Below are 10,229 nucleotides of genomic sequence, written 5' to 3'. Positions count from 1 at the left end.
AGTAATCATCCATTTGGAAAACGGAAGGATTGTATAGATAATGAAGGTAATGTAATGCATATCTTGTCAAATGAGTTATTTTAGTGTTTAGGGTTATCGTACCGTATCGACGGAGCATTATTATTCCAACATATTTTTATGAAAATCAATGAAAGAGGTGGCACTAGTAAAATTAATGTTGAAATAAAATGCTTCCAGGTGTTTTTCAGTCACACGGAATCCAAAAATAAGTGAGCTTAGATATAACAATTACTGAAGATGGACTTTCCTAGCCTAATTGCAAAAGTCTACAGTCTTCCAACAGATCTGTAGACAGTTTTAAGAAAAAAAATATGCAATAATAATACAGGAAAGCACACTCAGACAAAAGAAAAATAGAAAGATTTCCCTGTGAACCATAGGATGTACTACAACGTAAATTGTAATAAATTTGTTGAAACAAATTTAAATAACATTGCATGTCACTGTGGGCTTGAAACATTAACATTAAAAATACAACATTATGTAAATACTGCAATATTACAGTATGCTTCTTTATGCACTGCATTATGTAATAAAGTAATACAATGTACAGGTCAGCATGTATTGCTGTTCAGAAATATAGTTTTACCTGGAAATATTACCAACATTCTTGAAATAGAAAGGAGGGGGGTACACTTAATATAATCACTGATTTATACACATCTTTAATATCTATGTATAATATCCAAATGCAAATATACCCGTGGAATAGATAGATACTTTATTGATGCCGTGAGGGAGATTGCAGTGCAACAGCAGCTTAACACAGACAACACAGAAACAGTGTAACAAATGATACAATAATAATAATACAATACATACAATACAAACACACAGAGTCGTATTGCACAATATAAATATAAATATAAATGTATTGCACAGGTCCCTGGCATATATTGAGCAAAAACGGTTGTAAATGGAAAAAAGAAAAAGAACAGATGTATCAATTTACTGTTCAGTCCAGAAACAGGTCACTGTCAATGTTGCCTCTGCCCAGACGCAAGGTGGATGCGTTGTGCAGTCTTATGGCAGAAGAATGACCTCCTGTAGCGCTCCCTGTCGCACGTGGATGGATCAGTCTATTGCTGAACGTGCTCTTCATTTCTACAAGCATGTCATAGAGGGGATGGGAGAAGTTGTCCATGATGGCTTCTAGTTTGGATACCATTCTCCTCTTAGCCACTACATCCAGGGGGTCCAGGCCAGACCCAATGACAGAGCTTGCTCTTCTGATGAGCTTGTTCAGCCTGTTAGAATCCACTGCTCTAATCCCAGAGCCCCAGCATACCACCGTGTAGAAAATGGCGCTCGTCACCACGGACTGATAGAACATATGTAGCATCTAACTACATACATTGAAAGACCTGAGACTCCTCAAGAAGTAAAGTCGGCTCTGACCCTTCTTGTAAATGGCCTCGATGTTCTTAGTCCAATCCAGTCTATCGTCGATGTACACTCCCAGGTACTTGAAGGAGTCCACCATCTCCACACCACTCCCATGGATGTAGACAGGAGTAGGTTTGACCCTTTTCCTCCTGAAATCTGCCACAAGTTCCTTCATCTTTGTTACATTCAATTGCAGGTGGTTCTCCCAACACCACTCCACAAAGCTGCTTACCAGTCCCCTGTACTCCTCCTTCCGCCCACCCTTGATACATCCCACAATTGCAGAGTCATCTGAGAGCTTCTGCAGGTGGCACGACTTTGAGTTGTATATAAAGTCCGAAGTATAGAGGGTGAAGAGGAACGGAGAAAGAACTGTCCCCTGAGGAGCCCCTGTCCCCTGAGGAGAACAGGCGTTACTTACTACCTGTTCAGACACACAGTTGTGAAGTCTCACAGACTGTGGTCTGCTTGTCAGATAGTCCGTGATCCATGAGAACCACTGACTTGCATCTCCTCCAGCTTCCTCCTTAGAAGTAAGGGCTGGATAGTATTGAAGGCACTGGAGAAGTCGCAAAACATAGTCCTTACAGTGTTGCCAGCCTTGTCCAGTGTGAGTAGGCTATTTGCAGCATGTAGATGATTGCATCCTCCACACCAGCACTGGGCTGGTAGGCGAACTGTAGGGTGTCCAGTGATGAACTAACCAGAGGTCTCAGGTGGGATAAGACCAGCCTCTCCAGTGTCTTCATGACGTGAGAAGTCAGCGCAACTGGTCTGTAGTCATTGAGGACAGAGGGGCGCCCTTTCTTTGGTACCAGGACCAGGCATGATGTCTTCCAGAGCACAGGAACTTTCTCCAGGCGAATCTGACATATGTTAATAAACTCTTTCTATCAGAGGTCACATTTGCTTCTTAGTCAATAAAGAGAGAATTAACTGAAATAGGGGAGGCATCGCGGTACTCATGAGAACTAAAATGTTGTAAAGGCAGGGTGCAAAGGCATTAACAACTTAGTGGATTTCTTCAAATGAACAAGAGGACATGAGTAAAAATGCTGTGGAAGTGAATTTTTAACTAAGATCAGGTGGCCCTTCTTTAGACAGAGAGCTGAGGGAGTACGTAATGAGCTGTCCAGCTAAGTTGAAAATGGTACTCTGGCTTCGTTCATGAAAGGGATCCTCGGGATCAATTAGTTGCTACTTACCAAATGGACCGAACAGGAGGAATGGTGCCATCTCGTTTGTAAGCATTCTTATGTTTAAATTTAAGTGAGTTGTACTCACTTGGCTCCAAGTTAAGATAAAAACTACTGTAGTATATGTTCATGTTTACCCTTTGGAAGGATGGCTATTCTGGGTGTCGCATCCTGGATTGCTCTGTTAATAATAAACAGATACAGAAAACAACTAGGGGCTTTTAAAGCAAAAGGCAGAAAATGAAAACAAATAAAAGAGAAGACACAGATCCAGGGCTCAAAATATCTTAAGCAGTACTTAGCGCTTTGGTGATTTCTATATTGCAGAAAATCCCATAGTATCAAATAGTGACAAAGTCACAGTTTGAAAACTTCTCCTAAGGAAACTGACTAAAATGCCGAAAACAGGCACTGAACCCCAGACATTGATCAAAGAAGAATTAGAAAATAGTACTAGAGACACATGAGGCACAAGAGTACTAAAGACATGAGTCAAGTGTTGAGCTTTTGAAAGTGAAATCAATGAGAGACATTTCTAATTGTCCCCACAAAAGCACTTTTCGGAGAAATGTGGGGGGTAAAATTAATTTTCTTCATTTAATTTTTAATTTGTAGATACTTTACTTTTTATAAGATTACTCTCTTTCATGTGGGTTCTAAAGAGATGACTGGATTTTATTACTACAGAATAAAGAAAAGTTTTAATACTACACAATGTTCTGATAATAGTACTTGGCATTTGGTTGCCTAAGGAATGGAATATTCACCTTTTCCTCTGTAAATCAGTAAGGTTGATTACAGAGTATCCTCCCAGGAATCATATTTTATGTGACAGTTCTTGTCTTCTACTGTTTCTTCCTGTGACACAGCTGAGTATATAAATCCATATCAATGCCACTCAAGTCCATAAATCAAAACCTGACATATTGTCCCCTGATGTATTAGGGATAATTTATGTGTTTTTCCAAATAACTAAGCATATACTGCAAGAATCTAGAAACCCAGAGAGCTTCAGTAGATGGATAAGAAACACTCAGAGATCTAAATAGAAGAGAAAAGATACAGTATGAAGGAAAAATATTTGGAGCCATAGAGGAAATATAATAGGAGTAAATTTAGAATGGTAGAACATACTGTAAGAGATGGCATGTACAAATGGAAACATAAAAATATATTTTTAAAAAATGTTCTCCCATTCTGTTGTAGTGTAGAACTGGAGCTGCTTTGCTGGTACACAAGCAAGAGACATAGTAAAGACAGGGAGAAGTATCAGATTGTTTCCTTTCTCTATTGTGATGCAATAACCCAAGTAATGTGAAGTGTGGAAGTGTTGCTTGTCTTTCACCATGAAACTGGTCTTACAAACACTGCCAGATTAAACCCAATAACAAACGGAACATAAAAGAAGGTATAGACTGCAAAATTAATGGGTGAGCTGAGATCTTGTAGACAGAACTGTAAAGGAGAAAGAAAAGGAAGACTTCAGCCAATGTTCTTTCTTCCTGGGTGATTTAGTTTCAGATTGAAGGCGACCTATGCCATTGCATTGTCCTTCCACATGCGCATGTCTGTCAGTGTCTACATGGTGCATGAGATCATTCTGTCCTCCTGTTCCTCCTGTGGTTAATATTTTCTTTCATGTCACAAAATCATAATTTCTTTGATGAAGGAAGGGGGTTCCTTTAAATGTGACAGAAGGGGCAAAACAAGACAATTGTGCAATTGAAAAGACTTGCAAGAGTAGAAAACTAATCTGATTGAATAATTTCTAACAGATGAATCTTTAAACTTCAGAAATCTTAATTGCAGATCATAATGAGATCATATAGTTTCACCAAGAGCGTTAAAAATAAAACACCCTCCATAAAGAAAATTCAACAAAAGTTTGGGAGGGAAAACAACAGCCAAGTTAAATCTGCCTCAGCTGTACTAAACCGTTATCATTCTTGAAGTAAATTTCACATTAGAAAATTATTTGTCTCTCTCACATCCCTCTCTGCACAGAGGTCCGAGTCTCCTAGTCCAGGAGCTGCCCTTCAGCAGATTAAGCCAAATTCACTAAAACTAAAACACTCAATAAACATTACCAATCATTGGGTGTTGTTATTCTCAGTGAATAAATCTTTGTGGTTGAATTGGGGAAATTCATATTGAGTAAGAACTCTGCTATATACTATTAACTATATTTTAAATATAATAATACATGTTACAAATACAATGCTGTCTTGAGGATCCTTGTAAAACATAAAAACAAACTGTTCCTGTGCTGATTTTGTAGCCCGATATTTAGATGCTGAATGGCACAGAGAGCATGCCAAATGTGTGGAGTCCAGCTGTCTGCATTTTCATGACAATAACCAGAGAGAGGATGGACACACTGATCCCCCACACTGTGTTTCTTTGTGTTTGACTTCAGTCTAATATTAAAAGTACAGATTAATCTGAAATCACTTAATGATGAAGGTGGAGATTAAACTGTTTCCAAGGGATCAGAGCAGATCAGTAATGTGTTATCCTAAAGTCCCTGATAATCCCCCGCTCACCCTGTGTTATAGCTTATTGTGCTTGGCCTCAACAATGCCCTGTCACTGCATTGCCACATACTGTAACTCTGTAATTATGTATGACTATGATGTGAGTGTAATAACACATCTGTCTTCCGTAGTGTTTTTGTGGACAGAATGAAAACCTGCTATTACTTTCAGTGAGTCATCAAATTATTGTTGCTCTGACTTCACACACTATTGCATGAATTCCCTTTTTGATTATGTTCTACACAGTTATCTGAATTTACAAGCAGGTTTAAATGAGGGTTTTTCAATGGATAATTTATCAGGAGTTAATATACAGTAGTAATGTTTTCATTTGCTACAGTATGTACAAGCATAAAGAATTATTTTTACACATAGTCTCCAGGTCCCTATAGGATAATGCCTCACTGAGATGCCAATACACCAGGTCCAGCATAAGAGAACTCCCTGCCAAGCTCCTGTTTGTGTCCAGGGAAAACAAAAAGTTTGAATACATCATGACAGTTGTTTGCTTTTTTTTGTGTAGGTTTTTCATCATGCACTTCTAACCCTACGACAAGGGAAAAATGAACTTATTTTCTGTAGATATGTTATAGAAGCAATTCATGTAAAATTTCCAACTGTCACTCAAGGTTGTGGTCACTCCCATTGACTGTAAACTGCCAATGCAATGTTGCACCTGGCCTAAAAGGTGACAAAACTGAGCCATGTAACTACATTCCAACAAGTCTGACTTCTATTGCATTACATTATAGAAATTATAGTCAAAATGGATTTAGAAAGGGTAGGTCTTTACAATTTTGTTAGTGTTCCTTGAACAAGCAACCACCTTAATAGACACACACAAAATATATAATGAAAATATATTTTAATTTTTTAAGGGTTTTGAAAACTGTCACGTTCGTGATCCCTCCTCTTAAGGGCACTCCATCTCTTTCACATTTTTGATTATTTCATTCACCTGCCTCCAATCCTGCCCCTCCTTATTTAAGCCGGGCACTCTCGCTACTCATGGCTCTGCATTGGAAGACAGATGCCAGGAGGCCTGCCTACCACCAAGTTGCCCTACGTCCGCAGCTTGAGGGCATAGGCCTCCTATCGGCGTCCTGACCCTGCTGAGTCCAGGGTTCAGAGCACCTGGCCTTGTGATCCTGTACCGGATCCCATTTTGGTTTTTAACTGTGTCTTGTTTGCGTCTTGTTTGGATTACCCGGGTTTGGACTTTTGGACTTCTCCCCGGATTTCCCCCCTGGACTCCTTGGACTTGTTCACCCTGGCTACATCCCCCCGAGCACCAGTTCACCATCATCATGCCCCCCTGTCTGTCAACCCTTCCTGATCTTCGTCGTCTCCTCCCCTTTGTCTTACTCCACTCACTTCCAGATAATACTGTCTGCATAGGGTCCAGAACTATGCTTCGTGACAAATAACATTTCTTCTAAAAGACTGAAGCTTAAAATGTACCATAGGTAGTAGGAATGCACTTGGATTAAGAAGTGATTAATGGGTAGTAAATAGAAAGAACAGATAAGTGCAGATAACATGGGATGACCTACATATTGTATACCAGCTGCCCCAATACCATACAACCAGAAATCACAGATGTCAAATGCAATTGTTTTACTTGTCATCTGACAAAAAAACTGTATATTACAACTGTCATATACCGAAGAAAATGTATATAGGCGAGGAAACATGAAGCAAAAACAATTCTTCTGCAACCTGCACTGAGTGTTATGCAGTTTTAGTTACTCTGTAATTGGACACACGCCGTAAACTTCAAGGATTTTGAGATAGCTGAACAGTGGTCAATGTTCCAATGCTGATAAAACTGTAATTAGACATCAGCATTCAAGAAAACCAGAAGTGTAGGTTGGAAGGAGAAGGAGTGATGGAGAGGTCATAGAGTGAAACTGGCTTAGCAGCTCTATTATTAAAATTACTTAAAGCATCGGCTTGATTTATTTCACTAGTAGGGGTGTGTGGTGGTCTGAATGAGGTCAGGGTACAATGGTGGGGAACGAAGAGGGACAGAAAGGGGTACAGTGGGATGCATATAGGGGTGTAATGAAACGTGATTTTAGACAGAGATACTGAAGAATGTGCAGTGTAACTGGAATACAAATATGAATGAATGCATGGGATTTAATTTAGCCAGATCACAGAAAGTAGAACAGGTTATACTTTCTGTACATTTGTACATTTACAATTGATTGTACATTTACAGTATTTAATTGATGTCATAAATCATAGGACATAAATATGCATATAATATACCTCTCTTGTTCTCAATTACAGTTTTGGCCATCTCAATCCATCACAGTCAAAACCATGTTAAATTGACTAAAAAGTGCATGTGAAGTGTTTGAGATTTTACTGTAAAACTAAACATATCCCAGTGATGTTTGCGTGCTCTTAATTTCCATCATGTAGCTTGTGCCTTAGTACCTGGTGAGAAGGGATATACTTGCATTCATTGGATAGCTAATGTTTCATGACAGATGACGTGTAATTGAATGCAGTCATTTGTAACCATAGTAAAAGCAGAGTCACAAAAAAAGATATTCCTGGTCTGGAATCTGTCCAGAGGCCACGCACACACAGCAGGGTCACTAACATGGTGGAAAAAACAGAAACAAACAGAGACATTCGGACACAGCAAGTCCCATCCATGGACTGCATAATTGTAGTCTTGCCTATTCTCAGTTGTCCTATCATTATGAGGTTCAGAGAAGTGTCACATAAAGTTTCAACTTTGATCTTTCACCAACAAGGACACACCCATGATTCAGTTTGACATGCAGTACTTACCTCTGAAGCAGTGATAGCATCCCAACTAATTGAGTGCCTAAAGTACCAAGCAAATTATTTTTCTACTTAAAATCAAAATATTGACCTGGAACCCAAACAAACAGAGGTCATTGAAAGAAAGCATGATGGATGGATGATAACCTTTAAGATATAGTACTGGGGTATAATCCCTGTAAATCGTAGATTGAAAATGTGCTTTGAAATCAATCAATTCTTTTCATGTCTTTGGAAAAGCAAACAGGCCACCTATAAAAAGCAAACACAGCCCAATATGTTATGTGGTAACCTGCTTGAATATTAGCGCATGGCAATTTTATTGCAATTAATTTAAAAAATAACTTGTATTAATGCTGGAGCTGATATCGTAGGGATTTATGTTGTAGGAACATTTTGGAAGAATATTGTAACCCACTGCTGCAGGGAAAACCAACTAAGGTCATGCTATTAAGGAGAAAAACCTGGAAGCATTTGTGTTTAAGCAGCTTGTCTGATCCTGAGTTGTGGGATTAAATGTGGATGTGTGGGTCTGTTGGTCACTATAGATCAACTGTTGGAGAGCCTATGAGCTGAGCCTTTCTGTCCTGCTGCTTCTCCTACAGCAGCTTGTCTGCTGTGGCCCTCTGCCCAGAGCGCCTAGGATGAGCAGAAGAGATCTACACAGCTGCTATATAACACTCACAGACTCAGGAAACACTAATTCAGTCATTGGTCATTAGCTTAGCACAGGGCTGAGGCCTTGGAGTACCACAGTTCTTATTATATTTTGAACATTATTTTGAGCAATTTGCTTATCTACCCATCAAAGAACAATTTTACGTGCAATTTGATGGTAACCATGGTGTTCTTCTCTAGCTTCAGCACATCAGATTTAATACTGGGAATGTGCAGAAAGAGATGCTGCATAAGTCCCATCTTTTACAAACAATTGAAGATAAAGCACAACTTGAAGAATGCCCAGTTGTTCCAATCGGATAGCTAAAGGAGGTAAAATCAAAACATGCAAACTGAGCTACAAGGAAGTCGGAAGTATACTTGCTCTGGACAGGTTTCTGATGTTAATTAGTCTAATTAGGGCTGACATGTGCCAAGAAACCCAGCGTGCAGCACTCCTTTAGGGAAGACAGTTCATTTGCAGACAAAGCCATATTCATTATTAAGGAGAACTAAGAGTTCTAGGTCAAACTGAAACAAAATAAGATTTTCACAAATGATGAGTAGTGTGTTGAAAAATACTCAATATAAAAGAAAAGATTTGTTAAAACAAATTAACAAATTAAGGCAATTTGGTAAACATTTAGATGGGGATACAATGAAATACAAAATGCTCATAAGAATGTTGAAGTATTCGGTGTTATTTAGAAATATCAGGAAAGAGATCTATGATTTGTATGTTTTTGTGTCTTTTTTTTTTGCTTACAATGCTTCTTCCTTCTCTTTTAATCGTCTGCACAAGGCCTTTATTGAAATGTACATTTAAAAACACAACACCTCCCCTTGTCACCTGTGACTGGATTATACACTGCTCCTCTGCACATTGGTAATCCTTGCTGTTTTGGTGTCAGTACAGGGTTCTCCTCTGCCAGTTGCCCCTGGCTGCTTGTTGTTAATATCAAACAGGAAATAAGATTAATCCCTGATTGGAGGAAAGTCTTCTGATTTCTAAATTCCAAAGAATACAGGACAGACTATGAATCAGAGGAGACCATTAGTCTTCTGACCGTTGTAGAGTTTTTAGTAATTGATTCCCCTGAGAACCTCATCAGGCTTCATCACATCAATATATTTTTAAGTTTTGGTTTATGGAAGAGGGAGTCTACTTTATAAATACATTTGATTAATTAAATTGTATTATAAGAATTATTTCACATGACAGTTATTTTAAATCAGTTATAACAGAAGGGAAGGGACTAAAAACATAATCCAGTAATCTCAAATTAATACAATGTCTCAAACTCAAAAAGATGTGGAAGTATGGAATAAGATACACAGTCATAGCTTTGAAGCTGATACCTTGGTTTCTTTCAGGAAAAACTGGATGAATTCCTGTGATGAATTAGCTACTGAAAATTTAAAAACAGCTACAAACAAGAGAAAGCCATTCAGACTGTTCATCTTATTTATTAGTTAGTTGGTAAGCACTTTAAGGATCTCTGGACATTTTTTGAAAGAAGAAAATGTACCACCTTCAACACCACGACTGGATATCCAGACTTGCACCTAAAGAAGGCTCCACAGCCAAAACGCTGTGCCTCTTTTCTTTTCAGCATGGAATTAATTATTTATC

The sequence above is a fragment of the Lepisosteus platostomus genome, chromosome 8, assembly GCF_059453375.1.
Source record: "Lepisosteus platostomus isolate fLepPlt1 chromosome 8, fLepPlt1.hap1, whole genome shotgun sequence".
Lineage (NCBI taxonomy): Eukaryota > Metazoa > Chordata > Actinopteri > Semionotiformes > Lepisosteidae > Lepisosteus > Lepisosteus platostomus.
This window is presented reverse-complemented; position numbering follows the sequence as displayed.